This window comes from Nuphar pumila, chromosome 17, assembly GCF_984573655.1.
Source record: "Nuphar pumila chromosome 17, dmNupPumi1.hap1.1, whole genome shotgun sequence".
Lineage (NCBI taxonomy): Eukaryota > Viridiplantae > Streptophyta > Magnoliopsida > Nymphaeales > Nymphaeaceae > Nuphar > Nuphar pumila.
In genome coordinates this window covers 5,978,688-6,006,134 of record NC_143265.1, presented here as the reverse complement: position 1 = coordinate 6,006,134, position 27,447 = coordinate 5,978,688, and the positions used below count along the sequence as shown (strand labels likewise).

The 27,447-nt window shown below is 36.0% G+C and overlaps 1 long non-coding RNA gene across 1 annotated transcript; it reads right to left on the bottom strand.

The window, feature by feature from the left end:
• Positions 1-1,156: 1,156 nt before the first annotated feature.
• On the bottom strand, positions 1,157-3,057 carry LOC149811448 (uncharacterized). The gene is made up of 2 exons (XR_016428615.1): positions 2,951-3,057; positions 1,157-1,391 (listed from the first exon to the last, which is right to left on the bottom strand). It is a non-coding gene; the product is annotated as an uncharacterized LOC149811448 (long non-coding RNA).
• Positions 3,058-27,447: the final 24,390 nt, after the last annotated feature.

Sequence of the window (27,447 nt, the reverse complement as noted above, 5' to 3'; positions counted from 1 at the left end):
AACCCAAAAAATATAAACAAATATATCAAATTGAAGATCATAAACCGTAGATGATGATGGACTACTTTTTTTTATCTATATTCTAGAAGATATCGACCATTTTTTGAAACCGGTCAGAAAGAAAACATCAACGCAGTCCTATAACTAGACAGAAACTGGTCCTCTTTTGTGAGGGATATATCTTCTAGAATACAAACCCAAAAAATATAAACAAATAATTCAAATTGAAGATCCAAAATGGTAGATGATGATGGACTACTTATTTATTTATTTTCAATCTATATTCTAGAAGATATCGACTATTTTCTAAAATAAGTCAGAAAAAAAATATCAACACAATCCTGTAACTGGACAGAAACTGATCCCCTTCTGTGAGGGACATATCTTCTAGAATACAAACCCAAAACATATAAACAAATATATCACATTGAATATCAGAAACCCTAGATAATGATAAACTACTTTTTTTTTTTATCTGTATTCTAGAATATATCGGTTATTTTCCAAAATAAGTTGGAAAGAAAATATCAACGCGTATTCATATTTCTATTCTTATGATTTACTTGCATCTTAGCATGATCTGACCATGTGCAGCATAACATATTTTGATCACATCATTTCAATGTACTGATATACATGTTGGCATATTCAGAAGGGTGTTGTAGCATACTTATTCTACAGGGCACCAAACACATGCATACATATATGAAACCCCTTAGCTCGATTTGATGAACCGTGCTCTGACAGGAACACTACAACAAAGCAGTAGATTAGCGACGACCACATTCCGTCGCTAATCCATCGCTAACCATGTTAGCGACGGATTAGCGACAACGAGGCGACAGTATGCTTACGTCGCGAATATTTCGACGCTAACTGGCGACAGAATTATTCCGTCGCCAGGTCCGTCGCTAATTGCGATGGAATAACGAGCGCTATATTCCGTCGCCAATCCGCCGGTACTAAACGGCGACCACGGCTTGGCGACGGATTTACTTCCGTCGCTATGCCGTCGCTAGATTAATATGAATAGCGACGGATGGTTCCGTCGCTAATCCGTCGCAAACACGAAAAAAAATAAAAAAAATTTATTTAAAAATTAAATACCGAGAACTGTACAATTTCTATTTCCTGTACAATTTATATTTCCTGTAAATAAAAAACAAACCACACAAAAAATTTCATATAACAAGAATCTACAACAATTAATCGTTCCACCTTAAAATTAAGAAGTTTAATTATTTACAATTCAACAATTACAATTAGGAAACATAAAAAAAATAGAACTTCTTCAACACAGTCCTCTAATCATCGCCAAGATTTTGTGCGTCTTCTTGTTCATTGTCTTTATCTGTCTCTTCAGCTCCACTACCCTGATTATCGCTAGCAGCCTACACAAGAAAAGAACAGTCATTATTGACAAACAAAATATAATGAAATAAATTACACATTATATGTGATTCTATCATGTGCTCATGTGTGATCTAAGGCAATAAAAAAACTCTATATGTGATTCTATCATGCTCATATGTGCTCTACGACAGACAAAAAGTTATATATATATATATATATATATATATATATATATATATATATATATATATATATATATATATATATATATATATATATATATATATATATATATATGATTCTATCATGCTCATATGTGTGCTAAGGCAGTCAAAAAATTGAATATGTGATTATAGCATGTTCATATGTGTTCTAAGGCATCTAAAAAAACTCTATATGTGATTCTACCATGCCCAGATGTGCTTTAAGGCAGGCAAAAAACTATATATGTGATTCGATCATGCTCGTATGTGTGCTAAGGCAGTAAAAAAATTGAATATGTGAATATAGCATGCTCATATGTGCTCTAAGGCAGGCAAAGCCACAAATTTTATATGTGATTCTATCATAAATGATATATAACATGTTCATATGTGTTCTAAGGCAGTAAAAAAACTCTATATGTTATTATAGCATGCTCATATGTGTGTTAAGGTAGTCAAAAAACTGAATATGTGATTATAATATGCTCATATGTGTTCTTAGGCAGTCAAAAAACTTAATATGTGATTATAGCATGCTCATATGTGTTCTAATGCAGTCAAAAAAACTTTATATGTGATTCTATCATGCTCATATGTGCTCTAAGGCAGACAAAAAGTTTTTATATATATATATATATATATATATATATATATATATATATATATATATATATATATATATATATATATATATATATGATTCTATCATGCTCATATGTGTGCTAAGGCAGTCAAAAAATTGAATATATGATTATAGCATGTTCATATGTGTTCTAAGGCATCTAGAAAAACTCTATATGTGATTCTACCATGCTCAGATGTGCTTTAAGGCAGGCAAAAAACTATATATGTGATTCGATCATGCTCGTATGTGTGCTAAGGCAGTCAAAAAATTGAATATGTGAATATAGCATGCTCATATGTGATTTAAGGCAGGCAAAGCAAAAAAATTTATATGTGATTCTATCATAAATGATATATAGCATGTTCATATATGTTCTAAGGCAGTAAAAAAACTCTATATGTTATTATAGCATGCTCATATGTGTGCTAAGGCAGTCAAAAAACTGAATATGCGATTATAATATGCTCATATGTGTTCTTAGGCAGTCAAAAAACTGAATATGTGATTTTAGCATGCTCATATGTGTTCTAATGCAGTCAAAAAAACTTTATATGTGATTCCATCATGCTCATATGTGCTCTAATGCAGTCAAAAAAACTTTATATGTGATTCTATCATGCTCATATGTGCTTTAAGGCAGACAAAAAAACTTTATATGTGATTATAGCATGCTCATATGTGCTGTAATGCAATAAAAAAACTCTATATGTTATTATAGCATGCTCATATGTGCTTTAAGGCAGTCAAAAAACTGAATATGTGATTATACCTGAGAGGGACCTGGAATCGAAGATCCCCTATCCTGAACAGCGGCCTTGATCTCATTTCGGAGAAAGGGGGCGACGGTGTATTGAAAGTAGTTATTCAGTGATTCATTAATGATCTGGCGTACATCATCACCGGAAAGAATAGTCGGCTGCTTGGAACTTATGTCGGCGCAAGAAGTCGGTGAGCCGTAACTGGAAGAACCAATAACTGGTGAAGTGTTCATATTACTCCCAAACCCGAACACGCGACCTTTTTTGGGTTCACCTGCTGCAGTCACTCATGCTGTAGGATCAAATGATGGATGCTGAGTAGCGTCATTGCCATATCGCTCTACCATCTGTTGCTCATATGCCTCCTACAAAATAATGTTTAAAGTATTCATTAATAATTAATGATAACATTATGATAACTTACATATATATTGCAATGATTATTAATAGAATTAATACATACCGTTGTCGTTCTCGCCTTCTCTGATACGAAGACTCCCGTGGTCTTCCGTTTATGTGTTTCTACAAACACATCCTTATATGGTACACTGCCTCCTTTTTCTGCTTCCTGCGAAGTTAAATGACAAAAGATTTAGTACACAAGTTTGCAACAATACTTATAAAATTAATATTATATATTGATGAGTTACCATTTTCTTTAGGTGGCTCCCAAATATCTTAGATCCACCTGTGTGTAGATGGGCTTCGGGCATCTTCGATCGATTTTGTGCAGCCTTCGCAGAGCGATTTCTAAATGCATCTCCCGCCCACTTATCGCACATTTCATCCCAGTAATCTCTCCTGATAGTAATAGGACCATGGCCCTTCCACAGTAATGGATCATCTACTACGCCAGATGCTTTTTTTGCTGCAGTCTTCATAGTGTGCAACATGTCTGCAAATCGATTGGCAGCCACCTTCTGCCACACCTTCCTTGCATCATTTTCTTCCACCGTAGTTGCGAAGCGATTCGAAGCCTACAAATATTTTCAGAAAGTTAGTAGACATTGCTTAAATAAATTAAATATGAAACACATTAACTATGAGGAACAACTGTATACCATGAATGAGGACCACAATCTGTCTAACACCTCCTTTGGGTACTCTTTCCATTGAGCAACTGGTTCTGGTAGATGTTGAAGAAGTGAATTCCTAATCTCCCGTACTACTTCTTGTGGCTCAAACCTCGTGCTGCACATGAATTGTTACACAATAAATATCAATATAAAATATTTAAAAGATATGCAATAATTGAAAACAAAATACTTACGGTCGATTATCGATATACACTATTCGAATGAGTCTTCTTGTGCCAGCCTGAGAAGACCCTGTTTCCTGTGTTGGCTGTTGACTTGTGTGATCAACTGGTGTAGGTGGGTCGTGTACAGGCGCAACATCATCTGTAAAAAAATATATTAGAAATTCTCAGAATGTGCATTTGAACTAATCAAGCATCTAATTAGTTATATGATATACTTATCACAGGAGCCCGTGAAGATGAAGGCTGAGCCTGACTACTACTGGATGAGCGACCACTATAACATCCACGAACCATATTCTAACAAATAACATATGTCATACAATACATTCAAATAATTCACATCAAGTATTACAATGCATTCAAGTCATTCACATCAAGCATTGCAATGCATTCAAATAATTCAAATCATTGACATCAAGTATTACACTAATTCAAATCATTCGTTAATTGCATAAATTATAATACATTCAGATAATTGAAATCATTCACATCAAGTATTACAATGCATTCGAATCATTCGTATCAAGTATTAATATACATTTAAATAAAATTTTTAATCATTCACACCAAGTATTGCAATACAACTCACATCAAGTATTACAATGCATTTAAATAGAGGTTTGTAGTATAAGATTTTGCTCACTAGCTTGAGAATTCTTCCTCGTCACTAGTTTGACTTTCTTCTTCTTCTTCTTCTTCTTCATTGTTTGCCCATCCACTTGGTACATCATTTGGATTACATTCCTCTATGAATGTTTCATCGGCCAATGGAGATATGACATGCATATCATGCGCAACATCGTGACCATAAGCGAAGACATAGACATCATCTGATTGATAGTAATCACTGTCTTCAGCTAACTCATCTTCCTGTAACTGATCATACTCGGGGTATAGTTTGGATTTCACCTTGCAAACTGCCCACCATTCATTTCTATCTGACTTTTTTATACTTGGATATGAAGTATAATAAACTTGTTGAGCTTGCAAGGCTAATATGAATGGTTCATATGTTCCAAACCTGAATTTATGATTCACCTCCACAATGCCTGAAGCTTTGTCGAGTCTTGTTGCAGTTGGATCAAACCAATGACACTTGAATATCGTAACCCTGTTATTCATGCCTAAGTAAGTCAACTCCATTATTTCCTCTATAACACCGTAGTAATCATGTTCATTTTCACCGTAGCTGCTACCCTTGACACACACGCCACTATTTATCGTTGATTTGTTTATACCATAGTCTTTTGTATGGAATCGATAACCATTTACGATATACCCGTTGTAGCATTGCATAACTTTGGTCGGACAATTTTCTAAATCACATATTCCTTGATCTTTAACATCACCATGGCGAACCTACGCACAGACATAAACAATTATTGTGATCACGATAAATTAAGTAACTTAGTGTTGTTTATAAGTACAAAATTTATGTTAGCTTCTTTACCAACTGTTTCAACCACTCCACAAACTTAGTTTCACGTTCTTTTTATACTTCTGCATCAGTGAGATGTGAAACTTCGCTTTGCAACTCCAGATCAAATCGTCTGCAAACCACAAATACTTATATTACCGAGCCATGTATCCACATATAGAACATAAAAGGATTTATAATTGAGTTGCATATACATATACTTACTCGATGTATGGGTCGATCGCTGAGCAATTAAAAAGAATATAGACCTGTGGGATCTACCGTACTGACACTTGCCGTTGCAAATTCAATAAAACTGTCAACACCATCCATATATTCATGCGATAACTCATTGTCCACTATCCTACGGTACATCCATTCACGGTTTGCAGTCATTGTCGTATGATGTTACGAATAGTATCCTAACCAGTTAAAAGAGAACCATCAGAATGCTATGATGAAGAAAATATCAAATTTATCATGCAATATATGATGTCATACAATCACAAGAATTATGATGCATGCATTGATAACTTAATATTTTCATGTGCAAACTATTCATGACACGATACATTCATTTGAAGCATGCTTTCAGTATACAATTTCACATGGAAGACATAATCAAATTGAAAGTAACTACATGTAAGCATGGATACAATCACATCAAACATTGCAATACATCGAAATAATTCATATCAAACAAATGTCAAACATGTACCTGCAGCAAACACACTTCAATATCCCACTAACTACTACCATGCATAGCATGGACTCCGTACTCCAAAAATAAGAACACTTCCATATTCATACATTAAAATCATGCTCAGCATGATCTCCGAACTCCAACAAAGCAGTCCTAGATATCAACAACTAAGTGAGTGTGTGAACAATAAAGTGTTACATTCAATAAATTAAATAACATGTGATGCGCTTGCATCACTTACTCACCATGGGTATTTACCCGATTTGCATTGTTTTTGTCACTTACTTACCACGGGTGGTGGGGCACAAGCGAGTTCCGTTGAGAAATCTGCAAAAAACACTGTGTTAAAATGAATATTGAAGCTAATTAGGGAAACACAAACACTTATGCAATGCAAAAAACAACTAAACTGTTGATGATATATCTAATGATGAAATGCGATGAAATAAAGTGTGCAAGTAATGTACTGCAATGAATATTGAAGCTAATTAGGGAAACACAAACACTTATGCAAAGGAAGCAAAAACACTAAACAGAACTTTTACAAGAATGAAAAACTAAAAGATTAACAAAAATTAGCAGAACAAGAAATGCAGACAAGGAATTATCTAAACATGAAATGCAATGATGAAAAGCAAACACAGAAAAATGAAACAAGAAAATAACGAGAAAAATACAATTGGAAATTGAAATACAGGAAAACAGAAAAATGAACTTGTAAAAAAATTCAGGAAAATAAAATTTGAATGAAATAGACATAAAAAAATCAGATAAAAGCATGAAACATAAAATTGGACAAACAAAATTTTGAATGAAAGAAAAGAAAACAGGTAAAAATTAAAAACAGGAAATTAGAACCAGAAATTAAAAACAGGAACAATTAGCAACAGAAAAAAAAACTAAAAACTATGCCTAATGTAAACAGTAAAGCAAGCAGAAAATTACTGAAAATTCAGAAAAGAAAAACAGGTAATGCAATGCTGAAAAAGAAAGCAAACAGGAACCGACTCAATTGAAAAGCAGGAAATTCAACAATGATAAAAAAATAAAAAATTGACATCAAACAAGACATAGGTATATTTGTGCATAAATTAGGCATAAACTCAAAATTGACACATACCAAACAGAACCAATAGTTGTTAGGAACACACTAATTAATCAAACAATGTATGACTATTAGGAATCAATAACTCCACACTACCATGCATGCATGAATTCAGGCTTCATCATCAATCAGATTTATATGATGTATACAAGTTCCCTTTATGTACTTATTTATTAATTTTAAGATCAGTTTCTTCCCAAGCCCCAACACAAGTAAGAAATAAACATTTCATTCATGAAAGAAACAGGCTCAACATGGGTCACTGATAGGTCATTCATATCATGAATTGAGCCAACACATTTACACAAAAAGATCAACCAACAAGTATGTGAAACACAATAAGAAAATGAAAGAAAACTAAGGGTTAGGGATGCAAATGAGTCAGATTTAGTACGGTTTTTTTTTTTTGGAAATTTAGGCTGTCCTGGATCCGGACCTATATGACTCCCCCAATGTATTTTCTGATCCCAACTCTTAACTGTTGGCATCCCTACTAAGGGTGTGTTTGTTTCGTGCCATGTAAATGAGTTGCCGAAAGGTTTCCTGTGGGGGTGAGTTTTTTTTTTTCATATTTAAACTAAGAAACCACCCTCATGATCAGAAAAACAATTTTTTATTTCTCTTGTTTTTGTTTTTTATTTATTCTGTTTTATACAGAATTAATGGAAGAAGAAGAAAATGCAGATGAGGAATCGGAGGAAGAAGAAGAAGAAGAAGAAGAAGAAGAAGAAGAAGAAGAAGAAGAAGAAGAAAATGCAGATGCAAATGATTACCTGCGCGTCGCCGGGCGGTGGCGGGAGGCTGACGGGGAGCGACAGCTGGCGAGCGGCGACTGGCGAGCAGTGGACGGCTGGCGAGCGGTGGACGGGGAGCGGCGGCCGGGCGGTGGCGAGAGCCGACGGGCGGCGGGAGGGAGAGGGCGGCGGGCGGGAGCAAGACAGCGAAACAGGAAAAAGAGAAAGAGGGATGGGATTAGGGATTTACACGACATTTAGCGACGGAATAATTCCGTCGCTAAGCCGTCGTAAATCAAAATACCAAAAAAGCGACGGAATATATTATGTCGCTACGCCATCGCTAATTACCGACGGATTAACGACGACAGAGTTCCCTCTCTAAATCCATCGCTAAAATGGTGTTCTTGTAATAAGAATTAGCGACAAAAAATTGCAGTCGCTAATCCGTCGCTAAGTAGCGACAGATTGGCGATAAAAGTTGTTTCCTCGCTAATCTGTCGCGAATTAGCGACAGATTGTATCTCTAGCTAATCTGTCGCTAATTAGCGACGGAAAAAATCCTTCGCAAATTTCCATCGTTAATTAGCAATTTTCTTGTAGTGGAACTGGTGTTGTTTGTCTCGGTGCTCCCTTCACTTCTAGCTGGAGCTTCTCCTAATGTGAGAGATTAATGGAGGTTCCGGAGGGTTTAGTGAGAAGGGAGAGAGAGAGATAGCAAAATCATAGAGCTTCTTTTAATGTGAGAGATTAATGGAGGTTCTGGAGGGTTTAGTGAGAAAGGAGAGAGAGAGATAGCAAAATCATGTACCACTATTTTTACTAATGAGAGGTCTCTTTTACCTCTTTTTAGTTGGGTGTTTCAAAAGAGTTTGAAATCTAGAAATCGTCCATCCTAAATTTACATTTTTTTTTCATTTTGAAACACAATAAAAAATACTATGTTGCCCTCCCTCTTTCACACCATTTGATTCTTTTCAAACTGTTTTCTTTTTTTTCTTTTTTTCTTTTGCCCTCCACACTTGTGCACACACACTTCTCCTAAAATCATGAAGAAAGAGAGATATTTTAGCTAACTCATTTTTTTTATGGTTCTCTCCAGCCCTGTACATGGTCATCCCTCAGTTCATGGAAAAATGGGAGACAAATTAGCTATCTTAATCCTTAAAGAAAGCATGCGGTAAATTCTCATATTACCATTTATTTCTGGAGTCAATAAAACGTTTGGGTTTGAGTTTTAAATTTTTTTTTTGTAAAAGGATCTCAAAACACAAAGATGTAAAAATTTGTATGCAATGGGGGGTTTTGAACTAGGGTTCATTCCTAAAGAGGCAACAAACCTCTCCACTACACTATGTTTTTTTGTCAAAAGCAAAAACATGTTTTTCTCAAAAACATACATGTGAGCATGGTGGGATTTGGACCTGCGTCAAACCCCCAAGAGGTAACGAGCCTCTCCACCACGCCACACTTCATTTTGTTGCACATTTTGTCTGGTTTAATTTAGATAAACTCCTGCTCGGGTTCTTTCCCTAACGGGCTTCACATTTCCAAATTCATTTCTCCCGCCATTTCTTAAACACCTACGAAAATTCATTATTTGCTTCCCGGATCCATATGATATTTGGATCCATCGGAATCCAATTGCAATATGGTTGGGTTTCGGATCCCCCTAAAATTCGAACCCAATTGCCAAATCCGAATCAAATCACTGGATCTATGTGATCCAGTTCAAATCAGCAATTCATTCCAAAGACATGATATTATCACATTTCTTTTGTAAAAAATGTCACCTTTATTTATCTGAAAAATTCTCAAAATTTCTGGATTTTATAGTGTGTAGGATAGCTGAACATATTACTCTATGAGAACTGAACATATTAGTTCTCATTTTTCGTTCTGCCCCATAGTTTTGAAGTGTTTTATGATATATCTGAAACATTAGATGTGTTTAGCATGCTCGATTTAGTGAAAATCTACTCTTGGATTATGTTCTTTTTTATGAAAAAACATGATTTTATGAGCTATGAAAAACTGGTACCTTTATAGCCATTAATTTTGGATCACCGGAAAAAACTGTATATATGTTAGATTCCGGTGATCCAAAAGCCGGTTTCCACTAAACAAAACCTATATATCACATCTATGGTGTTAGATGTGAGAAAAACACCCAAAAACTACATTTTTTTGCGGGGGCAGAGTGGGGCAAAATGAGAAGGTAGTCTGTAGAAGGCACATTTCTCTCTCTCTCTCTCTCTCTCTCTCTCTCTCTCTCTATATATATATATATATATATATATATATATATATATATATATATATATATATATATATATATATATATATATATATATATATATATATATATATACATTGAGCTTGCTTTTGACATTATCGGATTATATAGTATTATCTAGCAAAAAGACAAAGTCGCACAAATTTTTTACTCGTTAAGCCAATCCAGATGTATTTGCCACAATTCGTTTTACTAAGCAACATGCTTTATACGTAATTGATTTTATGTGAATTGTGAAATTTTAATTTTGTACTGTAATCGAGTTTTATTTTTATTTTTTAAGAACCTATAAAAACATTAAAAATGCTCAGATTCAGTGATTCAATACATGCATGTACTCCAACCAAAAAAAATGGAGAACATGTCAGTCTGAAAGGTTACAGGTCCAGTATTGCATGTCAATCTGAAGAGGGATGATGGAATGTGATTCCGGTTCCACCCAATTACACTAATACAAACAAACAAACTACCACCCAGCACTCGGTTAAAATTTGAGAAGAAGAACAAATTTTAGTTGAGTCAACTCTATCGTATCAAAAGATGTCACATCTTAAGAATCTTTGAGAAGGACCAACAATTATTGGCATATTTTCAGGATAAGGATCACCTTTATCTGATCCAAAACTTGTTTTCTACTAAATAATGCTTATAGATCATATCCATAGGGTCTGATTAACAAAAAAGTTTAAGAAATTCGACAATCTAAAGCTTTAATTAGGTGGAAGTATATATATATATATATATATATATATATATATATATATATATATATATATATATATATATATATATATGAGTAATGCTACGGTGCTCAGATGTTCTCAACATAGTTTATTTGATAGGAATCATGTTTTGGATCATATTTTTTTAATATAAAAATAAAATTTGTTTTTAAGTCATGAAATTTTGATCCATTGTTAGCCGTTGATTTTTTAAAGGTTTTAAAAAAACATACATGTATGATATAATCACATGATTCAAAACTTGTTTTCTACTAAGTAATGTTTATTGGTCGAATCAACAAAAAAAGTTGAAGAAATTTGAAAATCTAAAACTTCAATTAAGTATATATATATATATATATATATATAATGTGCTGGTTCTGCACACTTTCTGGTTCTGCCCCTCAAAATCGTAGTTTTTTTAATATTTTTTTCATATCTAACACCATAGATGTGATCCATAGGTTTTGCTTAGTGGGAACCGACTTTTGGATCACCGAAATCTGTCCTGTATACAGGTTTTTTTAGTGATCCAAAATCAATGTTTACGAAGGTATTAGTTTTTCTCAGCTCATAAAAACAAAAACATGATCCAAGAGTCAATTCCTACTAAATCTAGCATGTTAAACACATCTAAGGTTCAAATATATCATAAGACACTTCAAAAGTACGATCCATATCTACTATAGTCTATGGGGCTTTTGAAGGTTTATGTTTTTCTGGAATATGAGTGTACAAATGTGTTGAATGTGCTTGACTTTATAGGAACACTCTTGCATCATCCGATTCCAAAGAGCATGTATGTTTTTACAAGGTTTGAAAATCGATATTGTAAATGTAATACCCGCGATTTTTATCAGATAAATAAACTTAGATTTTAAGTCATTAAGGTGATACAAGAATATTTTAATTATTTATTCGTAATTGGATCTTGGATAACCTATTTGGATCTTCAATGTTGGATCCCTAATATCCTGATTAGAACTTCGATATTCCATTCGGATCTTAGATATCGGACCACGAACCTTAAATTGAATATTTAATGATAGATTTTGGTCAAATGGATTGGATCCTCGAAGTTTAAATCAAATTTTTATTGATAAAAATTTCTATATTGGGTCTACAACACTTTAGTGAGATTGGTATAGCCTAGGCGATGTTCGGATCCATAACATTGCATTTGGATCTTCGACATCGGAACTTCAATATTAACCTGGATCCTTGTATGGAAACCGTAAGGATCGATGTATATTTAGTTGGATCCATAATAATTCATTTGGATCCATAGTTCCAAATCATATAATTAAAACTCTAGATTTCTGGATCCAAATTTATTAAAAAGATTTACGAAGCACAATGGATCCTGGATCCATATTAAGTTATGTCAATTTTTGATTAACGTAAACGGACCCATATCAATTGGGGGTCCATATATATAATATCATATACATATATTAGAAATAACTAGATAAATAATAATAAGTAATACAATAGTAAACCTATATTAAATATAAATAAATTTTTTTTATAAATTTACGTTTGGATCCATATGGATCCAACTTACGGATCCGGATCACAAGAGGGATGCGGATCCAACACTCAGTTGGATCTCGGGTCTCGGACTTGGATCCAGACCGCGCCCCGTGTAAAGAGTTATGAAAAAAAAAAAGGAGAGCCCTACCCGATAAATCAATTGTTAGGGTTCATTTTTGAACCCTAACTCGTCGTGAGGGGTGGCTGGGGAACGATGATGCGCAGCCGAGAGGGTGAAGGAGGTAACCACCTCCTTCCTTTTCGGAGGCACACCCTCCTACTTAACTCCTTTCTTTTCTCACCTCGCATCCCCTCTCCTCCTCCACTTTCCTCTCTTCCTCCCACGCTCTCTCTTCCTCACACTCTCCTCTCTCTTGTCCGCACGGCTTAAGGAAGAACGCCCGACGACAGGGGAGCTCGACAGTGGAGCATTCGACAGTGGCCGACCCTCTTATCGCGACAGCAGTCTCCGATCGTCGGAAAAGCGTCGGAAGAGGTAGGAAATTTCTGTGTTCTCCATGTTGGGTACGTCATGGGTTGAGACTATGGTGTGGGTTGTCCGAAAAACCCCAAATTCTCGATTTGGGGATTTCGGCTGTTGTGAAGAGAACCTCAAATCCAGTTCATCCCTTGTCCTTAGATTTCTTTTAAAACTAAATCTCATTGAAAACCCCAAATCACCGATTTGGGTGTTCCGGTTTTCTATGTTGGAAAGGCGACGTTGGATTTGCTGTGTATCCCAAATAAAAAATCTGGGATTTAGGTTTGCCGAAAATCCCAAATTCTCGATTTGGGGATTTCGAATTTTCGATAGTAGATTTTCCTATGGTTGCTGCTGATGGGTTACATCAAGCATGCTCAGCCCATTTGGGTGGGTTTAACCGATACAAGGGCAGAATCTGGGTTCTGCATGCATGCTTAGCATATTTTGTCTTTAAGAAAATCGGTATTGGATCTTCAAATCTTGTCTAAATCGGGGTTTGTAGGGGTTACTATGTTTAGTAGAATGTTAAGTTCAAGCATGAAATAAAAGTCTTGCACAATCTCTGTATTTGATGAACCACGAACTGCCTGTTTGCCTTTATACACCTGTATGCTACGAAGGATGTCTGCACAATCTTTATATAAGACGAATTATGGAATAGGTTGTTATGCTATGTATTCGTATGCAATCTCACCTACTGTATGCTTGCGCAACATCTGCATTTGATGAATCACAAAATAGGTTCGAAAAAGAAAAGAAGAAGTTGAGTTTAGCTCGCTAAATGGCGATACAGATTTCTTTATAAGTAAACCTGCTATTCTATAAGATGGCCTCCTAACATTGTTTTCTTCCTCATTCAATTAAGTAGAGGTTACCGGTTCTCATAGATCTTTTGAATCTCTGGGGTGTATTCCTCAGTTATGAATAGGTCGTCTGTTTACAGCCTCATATGAGAATAGCAGTAACTTCTGACCCTTGAAGACAACCCAATATAAATTATACTGACATATACATATAGCGTCAGGTCACCTGTAATTGGTTGAACTACTTTCCAAAACTTTACAACAAAAATTAGGGATTTCAGTTAATCATAAGACAGCTTATGGGAATACCTTACCCTTTTTCTGTAATTGTTTTATTAGGAAGTCTCCTGTATCCTAATGGTAAGGATGAGTTGGAAATCACGGAAAAACCCTCTAATAAGCTAACCATTACTAGTGAGACATTTCACAGGAACACAAATTAATAACAATGATGCACTCTCCAACACTGCAGATTTTGAGGATGAATTAATGACTATAACACTGCGGAAAATTGTAACTGAAGTGACCATTTCTTTCCCTTAAGCCGTAAGCTGCTTTGTATTCACATATCTATGCGGATTTGGTATTCTGGTTGTTATTGATTCAATTAGAGCATTAGCTGCTGCCCAAAAGCAATCTTATTAAACCCAGCAGGAAACCAATACTTCAATTATTTCCCTGTTAACTACCTAACATAGATACATTTATGTTTTTATTTTGCAGGCTATCAATAATGTTAAATGTATTGAATATGAATTTGGTGGTTGTCGGTTTTTATAATATGACAGTCTGGATTTTTAATTTAGCTGCCATGTCAGAACTGATATAAGCTATTTGCTCATTAGTTGTCAACTTTTTCCATGTGGTGATTTGTGATTTCCAGTTCAAGATATTATGTTGCATGTAAAGTTGTTCGACTGAAGATTTAGTGGAAGATTAAAAATGCATTTTCAAATTGCATATGAAGTTGATGCTCAAAATGACTATTAAGCTGCATATTCAGTGGAGATGTAGTTGCATATTTAGCTGCATAAATTATGATGTTCAATTTCATATTTCTTAAAATGTTCCAATGCCCCTTTAAATGTATATCATCTAGAAGGTTCAAATGGCCATTAAGATGCTTATTCTCCAATGTTCTTATGCATGATAAGCTGTATATATTTTTCTGAAGTACTATTGCCTAACACTACATATTTGCTGAAAGTATCAAATGCCAACTAAGCTGTATATCTTGTGGAATGTTCAAATGAGAATGTATTTGGAGAAATGTATATAGTTGTATTTCCAAATCTCTAAAGATTACACTGCATGCTCAATAAAGAACACCAACAGTGTCTTTGCTTGTTTTGCGAAGCTTTTAATAAATGCCACCCTGTGTTGGGATGTCACAAGTCAAAACCTAATGGTACGTTGTGGCAATTTGCTATTGAAGAATAAATAAATAATAAAAATGATGATGAATGATGATCTGGTAACCGAACCTATGGGTCGGTCGGTTGTGGACATATGAATGTCAAGCTAGTGTGTTGAGGGACATGCATAGACCATCGAAGTTATGATGTGAATCCACATGAAAATGAAAATATAGTATTCGTGCTCGACTGGTTTAAAGACACCGAAGCACTTTGGGTAATAACCATAACATTGATGAGAAACTTAAATTTAATTTTTATGGCCTGACTGGTTTAAAGGTACCGAGGCTTGTGTGCTTGACTGGTTTAAAGGCACCGAAGCACTTTGAGTGGGTTTAAGCAAGCTATATGTAAAAAGGATTTGGATGGTTTATGCACCTTGGTAAAATGACTAAGGTTAGGATCTACTGCTAAGGTAGTAGAAGGAAGTTGGGGAATGCCCTGTACTTCGGGAAAATAATTAAATGAAAAGATTAACCCACTCAGATTCGGGCTTACCTTGGAGAGGGTAAGTGGTACAAAACTCCGAGGACATGTGTTTTACTGTTTCGAGCTAAAGTGACTCGATGGTCCCCAGTCCTCGGAGTTGGGAGGGACCCGGACTACCAATATGTCCTAGGTGGTAGATCTTTGTTCTTCTGCAGAAGTTAGGGATGCATTCTGTTTTGGTTTTGGCCTTTGGGGGATTCTCTCGGTCACTGGCCGCTCCCTTAGGATTTTCAGTCTCAGTTAGAATGTTCGGGTTAATAAAACACCCTTGAATAATATATCCCCGAACGTTCTCTTCTGTGATGGTTGCCTTGGCCCGTGTGTACCCGCGGGATAAGATAATACAAACACTATTTAGAACAGTTAGGTATCACAGTGAGTGGATTTATAAAAGGGACAATTGCATATTCTTTCAGCATGCTCTATATTTTGAAATTTAAATGAACTGAAATCCTGAAATGGGTAAATATGAGATGATTAAACTATTACATGAAAGTTATGTATGTTATTGTTATTGCTGTTGCATACTTACCTCACTTGCTTATTAATGTTGCATACCATGTTTGACCTGCTCATGTGAATGACTGTTGATTACTGTTGTTGGTTTACGTGCTATTGTATATACTAAAGATTTACACTTGACACCCACATCACATACTAGACTCATGATGTACCTGCATTAAGAGTTACAGTTTTCCTACTTAGACGTGGTAGTCTAATTCCAATCAATTTACTATTTTCAGGTAAAGAATAGGGTTTATGAGCGGCTGCGGGATGAGACATCAGATCGAGATTTTTGGATTTATTGTTCCAGGGATCGCTTGGGTTTCCTTTTTTGATTTTAACTCTGATGATTTTCATTGATATTGAAATGAAATAAATGTGTTGGGTTTTCTCTCTGCCGTAATGTCTCGAAATGCTTAGCCCTATTTTATTTCTTGTTTCCGCTGTTATATAAAAAAAAATCTTCAAATTTTGGGTTAAAAATTTCGGGGCGTTACAGTAAAAATTTTAAAAATATCATAAATATCCAAGCCTTACAAAATTATTTTTTAATAGAAAAACACGATTCAAGTGCCATTTCTTAGCAAGTTGACCATGTTGAATGTATCTGCGGGGTCAGATTTGTGAAAAATAATCCAGAAACCCCTCGTTCACTTGCAGTAGACACAAAATGGAGTAGGCACCTATCCTATATATAGGATAGCCGAACATATTACTATATATGAGAATTGAACATATTAGGTCCCATTTCTCGTTCTGCTAAGTTAGCTCCCGTTTTAGTGAAAATAGACTCTTGAATCATGTTTTTTGGACGAAAAAATATGATTTTATGTGATGGAGAAAAATGGTACCTTTATAGCCATTGATTTTGGATCACCGGAAAAACTGTATACATGTCAGATTCAGGTGATCCAAAAGCCGCTTTCCACTAAAAAAAACCTATAGATCACATCTATGGTGTTAGATGAGAAAAAAAATCCAAAAATGATATGTTTTGCGGGGAAGGAAAAGAGCATTACTCTCTCTCTCTCTCTCTCTCTATATATATATATATATATATATATATTATATATTAGGCACACAACGCATTAAGCTTGCTTTTGACATTATCGGATTATATAGTATTATCTAGCAAAAAGACAAAGTTGCACAAATTTTTTACTCGTTAAGCCAATCCAGATGTATTTGCCACAATTCGTTTTACCAATCAACATGCTTTATAAGTAATAGATTTTGTGAATTATGAAATTTTAATTTTTTATTGTAATCGAGTTTTTATTTTTATTTTTTAAGAACCTATAAATACATAAAAAATGCTCAGATTCGGTGATTCAATACATGCATGTACTCTTACAAAAAAAAATGGACATGTCAATCTGAAAGGTTACAGGTCCATCCTGTATCGAGTGGAAGGTTACAGGTCCAGTATTGCATGTCAATATGAAGAGAGATGATGGAATGTGTTTCCAGTTCCACCCAATTCCACTAATCCAAACACACAAACTACCACCCAACAGTCGGTTAAAATTTTAGTTGACTCAACTCTATCGTATCAAAAGATGTCACATCTTAAGAATCTTTGAGAAGGAGCAACAATTATTGGCATATTTTCAGGATAGGGATCACCTTTATCTGAAGAAATGGATATTAAAAAGCCCACCCACATTTCAAGTTGCCTGGAATACAGCTCTTGCCTGTGCCCTTGTGTCACAGTCCTCCCTTGACTAACTTGATTCTATTGATATCATGCCACTCTAATGCTCTAAGGCAGTCACGTTAAGGTTATCATTTTTTTTCATCGAAAACACATAATCTAGGTGTTGATTCTTAGAAAATCATCTGTGGAACACATCAAGTAGGGGGTGGCAATCGGGTCGGGTTGGCGGGTTGGCGGGTTGGCGTGTCAGCATACCTCAACCCGAACCCGACCCGTTTATTAAACGGGTCGGCTGTGGCAAACACGAACCCGACCTGTTTAATAAACGGGTAACCCGACACAACCCGCCAACCCATTTAATAAATGGGTTGGGTCGGGTAAACGGGTTTTCAGGTTCGCGGGTCAGGTTGGCGGGTTGACGGGTCGGGTTGGCGGGTCAGGCAGACGGGTTGACCCACCCGCCTAACCCGTTTATTAAACGGGTTGGCGGGTTGGCATACCCCCAACCCGAACCCGACCTGTTTAATAAACGAGTTACATGGGTTGACCCGTTTATTAAACGGGTTGGCTTAAGCCCAACCCGAACCCGCCTAAGAGGCGGGTTGGCGGGTCGTGTCAGAAATTGCCACCCCTAACATCAAGGGGTCAAAATCTCAAAGAAATCCTGAAACCTATATATATATATATATATATATATATATATATATATATATATATATATATATATATATATATATATATATATATATATATAGAGAGAGAGAGAGAGAGAGAGAGAGAGAGAGAGAGTCACTATTTTGGCAGCGTGAAACTCAATGAACACCTCCCCAAACCCCCCAACGGGACTCCTGCTAAGAGACTGCACATTTTACTGCATTAATTTCAATGACCACCGCTAAAGGTTTTTTTCCGCCCAGAGCATTAGCAACAGTCAATGACCATCGCTAAAGCATTTTTTTTGCCTACACTTGGCTATGTGTATGTTGGATCTGGATACGGATCTAGTGTGGTTAAATGGGTCTCACATAGAATCCAATGACCCACTTAAGTAGTGGGTCATTGAGATAGGAACCACCAAGATAGTGGTGGGCCCACTCCTCCTTGGATTCCCAATAAGTTTGAGAATTTAATGAAGTTTGTTATGGCCGAGTAACGGCTACCCTGGAAAGGATAAATTCTCCAACCTCTGCTTCTACCAAACACTCAGAGCACTCGATAGTCACATTGTGCATCCCCCCTGAAGCACGTCGTTAATCTATTTCTCATTAATCGTCTCCTCTTGTTTTCATTGTGCACACCATGATCTGAGTTCTTTCAGTGATATCAGAGCCATGATTTTCGGCGTGCATGGTCCCAACGTTTGAATGCCTCTTCTCTACCGGATGGGTCCTACGTTCAGGCGCATGCTGTCGATAGCAACGATCACAACTTAGAGGCATTGTTTCCTGACCAATCGGCCTCTCTGTACAAGATCAATGACTGGGGCACCCCTTACTTCTCCGTTAATGTCACCGGGAACCTCTCCATTCGGCCTCATGGAGTCACGATGATGCCTTACACCGAGATCGAACTCATGAAAGTCACAGAACCCAAGTCACTCGGCAGGCTCGGGCTGCAGCCCTGGCTCATCGTCCGCTTCATAGACGTGCTCTGTGATCGGATCAAGTCACCGTATTTGGCCTTTCCAATCAACGATCTTCTTCTCTGTTTGAGGCCGTCGCCAAAAAATTGGCCACTCAGCCACCAAAAAACTGCTCGGCCTCTCACCGGGAGTGACGATTCCTACCAAACTTCGACAACCTTTACTGCTGACGTCAGGGCAGAGGGAAAACCCCTTCCATCGGGTGGTAGCTGCCGGCATCTAGGATAGAGGAAAACCATCGACACTCTACTAGGTGCTTCGTGTCAAAAAGACGACCTCCTCCATGGAGATCAAGGCCGCCTATTGCTCTCTCGCCAAGCGGCTCCACCCAGACGCCTCCGGTGGGGGGTTTCGACGGTTTTGTCTGTGACTTCATTGAGATTCACCGCGCCTACGCCACACTCTCTGACCCAAACGAGCGTGCTCGTTGCTACCTCTCCATCAGAGCTGGCGCGTGGCCCTCCCATGCTTCACCAAAAAACTGTGGCACTTTCAATGGATGCTTCCAGACCCAGCAGTGGGAGACCGACCAGTGTTGGGGATGCAAGCGAGCCCGAGCACAACGTTCTAGCCACATGTGTGGTCTATGTCTCTTCTTTATACAATAAAAAAAATCAAACTAGACAAAAAAATCTCTCTGCCATCTTTATCAGCTGGCGGAATTTCTCGGCTGGATCATCGAGCGTGGTGGATAATGCGTTGAGAGGCGTCAGCCGACAGGTGATGCAGGGGTCCTTGCTGTCAAAAGGAGAACCCCGTGTTTCCGTGAGATGCAGCGGTGTAGGAGGATGCTCCTCTGTCGGGTCCTTGCTGTCAGAGGTGGCTATGGGAAGAGGATGCAGAGGACAGTGATGGTGCTCGGTGCCCTGCCAAAGATGAGCGAGGAGATGCTGGGGGGACCGCAGTGTGTCTTCTGCCGGTTGACTGCTAGGAGGTGGTGGCCCTGGATGATTGCGTCGTAGGCAGCGCGATTGTTGCTTTCACCTTTCCTGTGTCGTGGGATGGTTGTGCGCCTTTGGCATAGCTGCCATTCACTTTCCTGCGATTTCTGTTTTTGTAAGAGAGGAAACCCTAAGGCTTCTCCTTCTTTTACAGGAGTAAGTAAAAAAAAAAAGAGGATAGGTAGAGGGCAGCTACAACTGCCATCTCTCCCTCTTCTCTCTCATAATGAGGGAACCCTAAGGGTTCCCCTCTTTCATTGTTAAATAAAAAAAGGGTAAAGTTAGGGTTTCACCAACCACTCATTTTTTTTGTTTTAATTTTTTTTAAAAATAGGTTTTACCTTTCTGCCCCTTTTCTTTTCTATTAATTTTGCTTGTACTTTTTACATAATAGGAGCTCTATTTTTGAAAAAATTCAGAAACATACCTGTTCTCTGAAAATATCAGAGACAGGTTTATAGTTTGAGGATTTTCTCATAACTGGTTTTTGAACTTTTCTGAAATTACAAAAAAGCACCAGCAATTTTTTGTTTAACTTAGAAAATTATGTTTTAGTGTTCTAGATTGTTGATTTTACCAAGAACTGTTTTGACTTTTTTGATTTTGCAAAAAAATGCTTCTAGTTAGCAAAATACCTCTCAGAGCGTTATATAGACATGTTTGGATCTAGTTGATACATGTAGTTTCATAAAGACCTGGTTGGATCCGATAAATATTTGTGAATCCTGAAATTCTTTTTTTTGTTATTGCTTTTTTTATATGCTTAACATTATGTTTATGTTTTGGATCATATTATATCTGGTCCAGTATGGTTTGCATTGATCTAGTTTTTATTTAGATCAAGTTTATTTGTAAGATCTATTCAATATAATGTTTGGGTTAAGATTGAATCTGATCAAGTATTAGATCAGATGTTTGGATCAAGTAAGGTGACATAGATTTAATTTCATCCAGTAAAGCATATTATATCTGGTTGAGCATATACTGATCTGGATAGATCAAATTGATTGAATATAAATCCAATTGAATTAGTTTTGGATCCAGACAATGTTATTGGGTTTTGTTGAACTTGCATGGATTTAGAATTGATCCAAGTTTGTGATTGATCCAGATAAGTATAATTACCATATGAAATATAGATCTAGATTTGATTCAAGATTTATGACTGGATCTGGATAAGTGTTATGCCCAGATATGGGATATGGATTCAGAATTGATCTAGAGACAAATCTAAATATATATACATATATTATATGGATCTAGATCTGATTTAAATTTTATGTTAAATCTGGATCAGCCCAGATATTTGTACCTAATAATGACATATACTTTGTATAGGTCCAGGATTGATAGATCCAGATAAGTAAAATAATGGATGTGTAATATGGATCCATTTGCATTTGAAATATATGGTTTTGGATAGAGATTTGGATTATGGTGAAATCCTGAGTGATCCATGGTTTTATTTAAGCTTGTATGGAGATCCATTTTAATATGGATCATGTTAAACTTGATAGATAACATCTCAAGTCTAATAAATTTGGATATATATATATATATATATATATATATATATATATATATATATATATATATATATATATATATATATATATATATATATATATATATGGATTTAAACTTAAATGTTCATGCTTGTGGTTTGATTAAAGCCTTGGAAGTGACTTATCATATTTCGCATATCCAAATGATAATGAGATAACTCTAATTGGATATGGATCTCGTGTATATCCAAAAATAGTTTTTGATATAGAGATTTATGCTTTACTTCATGATAAAAAATCAACATAGTCTGTGAATATCCTCATGATGGTGATATATCATGAAGGAAAAGTCCAGCTAGTATATATAAAAACTTAGTGATGTCATGACTTAATGCAAATATTACTTGAATGCAATGCATTAGAAAAATGAGAGCTGCATTATAATTTTACACATGCATGTGATATACTGATCTAAAATGATCATGTAGTGATCAACATGTGATAATGCACATGAAAAGTGAAAGTATAAGCTGTGGTGAAAATTTGAAAAGTAGAAGTATTTGCTATATTTGGCAAATCACAAATTTATAAATTAATAAATTTTATAGTACTCCACTAGAGTGCTTGCCTATGGTATAGTTATGGAAGAGCTACAAGAACCCCATGACTATTTGAGACCCATATTATAATGCATTCATTTTTTTTATCTATGGACTGCATGACTTAGTATGCAACAAACTGTGAATACTTGAAATAAACTGATACACAAATTAAAGGTTATGATAAAATCTATGACATGATGAAAAAATAACCTAGTTTGTGAATAGCTTCATGATAAAGATATATCATAAAGGAGAAATTCAATGAGTGTATGTAAAACCTAATAATGTCATGAGTGCCATGCATAATGCACTGATTATAATAAAATGTAGGTGTTTGCCCCATATGGTCAAGTGAGAGATGTACAGATCCAGTGTAGCTAAATGGGTCTTACATGAAATCCAATGACCCACCTGAAAGTGGGTCATTGAGATAGGAACCACCAAAATAGTGATGGGCCCACTCCTCATTGGATTTTCAGCAAGTTTGGGAATCCAATGAAGTTGGTTATGGCTGAGTAACGCCTACCCAGGGAAGGATAAATTTTCCAACCCCTGCTTCTGCAGGATACTCATAGCTCTCGATAATCACATCGAACATCAGGTCGTTAATCTATTTCTCATTTATCTTCTCCTCTTATTTTCATTGTGCACATCATGATCTGAGTTACTGTATGTGTGTGTGATGAAAGGTGCATGGCAGAGAGGTGAATCAGCCATTAACGATCATGGACGTTGGACACTTTGGACCGAACCATGTTACCCTGCATGTCTGGTAGGAGCAGTTAGTGCAAGTCACCTTGTGTTGAGGCGTTGCAAGTTCAAATCCCAATGCTATGGTTGTAAAAGTCTGCCCTATAAAAAAAAGAGTACATCCACTTTTGGCCTTGCAGCAAAAGACACACGTCCATGGGTTTTGAACTCATGAAGTCAAGTCAAGTTGAGCCAATCATCATCATTTTCATGCTTAGCCTTTTGGTTGTGAATCATCTCTGATGTGGACATTGGTGCTGGACTATGAACAATTCCATTGAATATCGCCATTATTGTTTCTGTTACTATTGCGTTAAAATGTACAGACCTGCTTGAAAAGGTCCTCAACCCTCACATGTCTTGTCCTTGGCTGCATTTGTTGTGTCCTTTTCAGTCTGCAAGTAACTCCAAAACATGAGAGAGAGAATCATGCATGAAGTAGTTTTGGTGTATAGGTAGCTATCTAGGTTCAAATCCCATGGGCGTCTTACCCAAGCTTGATGATTTCTTGGGGTCAAAGGGTAAGCTCATGGAGTTTTATGCTGCAAGGAAAGTGATCATAAGTACAACAGGCAGAGCCAACCCAACTAGTTCCCTGTTCCTGGAAGTAGTTTCTCTGTGTAAATATTAAAAATACTAGGTCTGATTTCAAAGAGACAGATGGGGCCCAAAGCCCACGTGCCAATGGAAAACACGATATTAGATCGGACCCACCACAGTGATATGGTGAACATGAACCAAAATCTTGCTAGTATCCAAGTCTGTTTGTAGGATACTGTTGTTCTAGTTGCATGACATGCATGAAGGTTGTGCTTATGCTTCACATGTACTACTTTCAAAAGAGTGAAAGAGGACCACACATGAACTTCCAAACAGAAATATTAAAGTTCATGAACATGTATACAGTTTGCATCATGAAAACTGCCTAATTTTAGAGCTGCAGTTGGTTTGAGTTTTATATCCAAGGTGTTGGCCTATAAGAGAGAAACAAATGTCTTTTGCTACTCGGTATACTCTAGTGTATCGCACATCAAGTATCAAGAGGGTTGTCAATGGATTCGGACCCAGGTGGAACTAGACTTGGACAGATTTTTGGGTATGGTATCGGGTTCAGATCCAGTTTTAATTGGGTCTACTATAAGAGAAACCATACCCAGACTCGATAAGAATTACATGAACTATACTTGGTAAAATAATACTTTTTTATCATTTTTACATTGAAAATTTGTGGGTCTTAATCGGTCGGGACTATACCCGGGTCTGATATAAAATTTCACAAACTATACCCGGGTCTGATATAAAATTTCACAAACTATACCCTAGTCCATGTATTAATCGGACCTTTGGGTCCGGACCCCGGTCTTAATCGGGTCTTCTTATTTGTCACCATATCAGACCCTATAGGTTTGGTCGAGGGTTGGATCCTGGTAAACCCAACCCATTAACACCACTAAGTATCAAGCATACTAGTACTAGAAACCAATAAAATACTCATCACACACACAAGTTTGTGAGAACATTTGAAGAGTATATATGAAGAAACATGGTTTATTTTAACAAAAAGTTTGGTAGTTATTTGGGAGTTACTCTCCTATTTAGAAGATTCTGATTAGCACCTTAACTAATGGACCCGAATCTGAGTTGGATGCGACCCCACTTTCATATGGGCACAATTGGTATCATTTCAACCTAAAGCTAGAACCGAATGAGTTCCAGGTCTAGGTTTTAAACTTTTTTTATTTATTACTTAAATAAACTATAATGCTCTAAAATTTTAAAATGAAAATATGTAGATTTGTTTTCAATTCAATTAAATATGATGTCTCATCTATGACATTGCTCTAACTGAATCAAGCTCTAAGGAGTTAGCCTGTGGAAGCACCAGCGTTCTATCATTCTCTAGAACTAAATTCGAGAAAAGACGTCCAAATGATAAAACCCTTTATCAAATAAATTTGAAATCACAACATAAACATTAATTTGAAATTGGTTAAACATTTTAGATGAGTTACAGGTATATAAAACATCTCTATCAAAGCATAAACAATTCTAAATCATTCATTCCATAAATATGTTGTTTATGAGTCTAAATTAAACAAAATAAATAAGTATTTAAATCAAATGTGTTCTCGAGATCAATAATTGGTTATTATGACACCACCACAACATCCCGCAACTGCTTCAATCATTCTGTATTTGTATGTTATAAAATAGAAAGGTCAGACTACAACGAGTCTTAGTAAAAAAAATACATCAACAATGCATATATAAACAATACTAAGCATACACATACATGCAATCAACAATCATAATCATCCATCTCAATAATTAAAACAGTTAAATTCAGAAAAACATGATATCAAAGCATGTCATAAATAAATATCATCAACAACAACATGATTTCAACACAGATATAATTATGAAAGTAACTGCACAAATATAAAGTGTACATACTCAACTAATGCATTGTTTTTCTTTCTTAAAAGCTTTACTGGGTATGAAAAGAGCAATTATAACTTAGTTCAGACCACTCGAGGTTTATTATGCTATATATTTTAATTTAACTCAGTGACTGACTAAGCTAGAATCCCACTGAGGGTGGTACAATGCAGAGAGAAACTCCTCCACTGGCAGTAAACATGATCTATCTTAATATTATACAAAGACGAAGACATACCACCTAGGGCAAATTGGTAATTTGCCCCCCTAACTCTGTGGACCGGGGACCAAGTGAGACCTTTCATCCATAAAAAAAAGTAGTGTCCAAGCAAGTTGTACCACCCGCTCTCTCCAAGGCAGGCATGAGATCTTCGATCAAGCGAGTTCGACAGCCAAAGCCCAAAACTGCTAAGTGTAATTCATGATCTCGTGATTTCGATAGCCAATGCCTAGAAATCGCTGATTTTGATAGTCAACACACAGAAATTGTAAAGTGTGGGGTTATCTTATTAAGGCCATAGGTCAGTGTAGCTCGGCAAGCAACCCACTTAGTGTGTCATTGGTTCCTCTTTCAAAACCAATACTCAATATGTAACTTATATGCAACATGTGTATATACAATATTTTTTGTAATCTTGCACAAACACACACGACATATTTTATTATCATTTTATATACAATCATGGCATATTGCACTTAATCATTAGCATATGCAAACATCACATTATAAATGTTGCATGACCATATGTTATAAATTACAACATTATATGCATGTACAACTCCATATGCACACATACTCATGGCATTATATGCATTAATCACATCATATACACATCATATACACACCATACACATCTTATTCATCATAAACACATGCAGTATATCATCAATACATGCTCAATATCATAACATAAAAACATGAATATTCATCATATATCATATCATAAACATCATTGGATGCAAACATTAGTCTTTAATATATAATGTGTTCATCTGGTTCAGTTCAGGAACAAGAACATGTCCAACTAATTCACTTTCGAAACCAGGACACAGAAACCATAAGAGTTCCAAATCAAAACTGCATGGACATAATTTTGTTGGTCAATATAAATTCTGTCACGGCCAAACTATAGTAAGTAAAAAATCTAAAAAAATTATAGTAAATGCTCGAATATGTTAGCTAACTATTACCACAAACTTTGCCTTAATCAAAGTTTTGATCAAGGAGAAATAAATAATTTATCGAAACTGATTTTCTATTTCCTAAACAGACTTATCAGGTTCAGTCCCTCCGAAGAAGCATCAAACAACAAATCTACAACAAGATAAAAACCAGTAAATTTTACTGTAAATAGAGGGATATGTCTGATAAAATCTTTCATAGAGATCAAGTTCAAACTTCATCCCAGTTGTAAATTAAATTCATGAACCGCAAAATGTTTAGGTTCTTAGACATAAAGTGTCCTAAAAAATTTTAGGTTTTGAAATCATCTTCCATGATTTTTA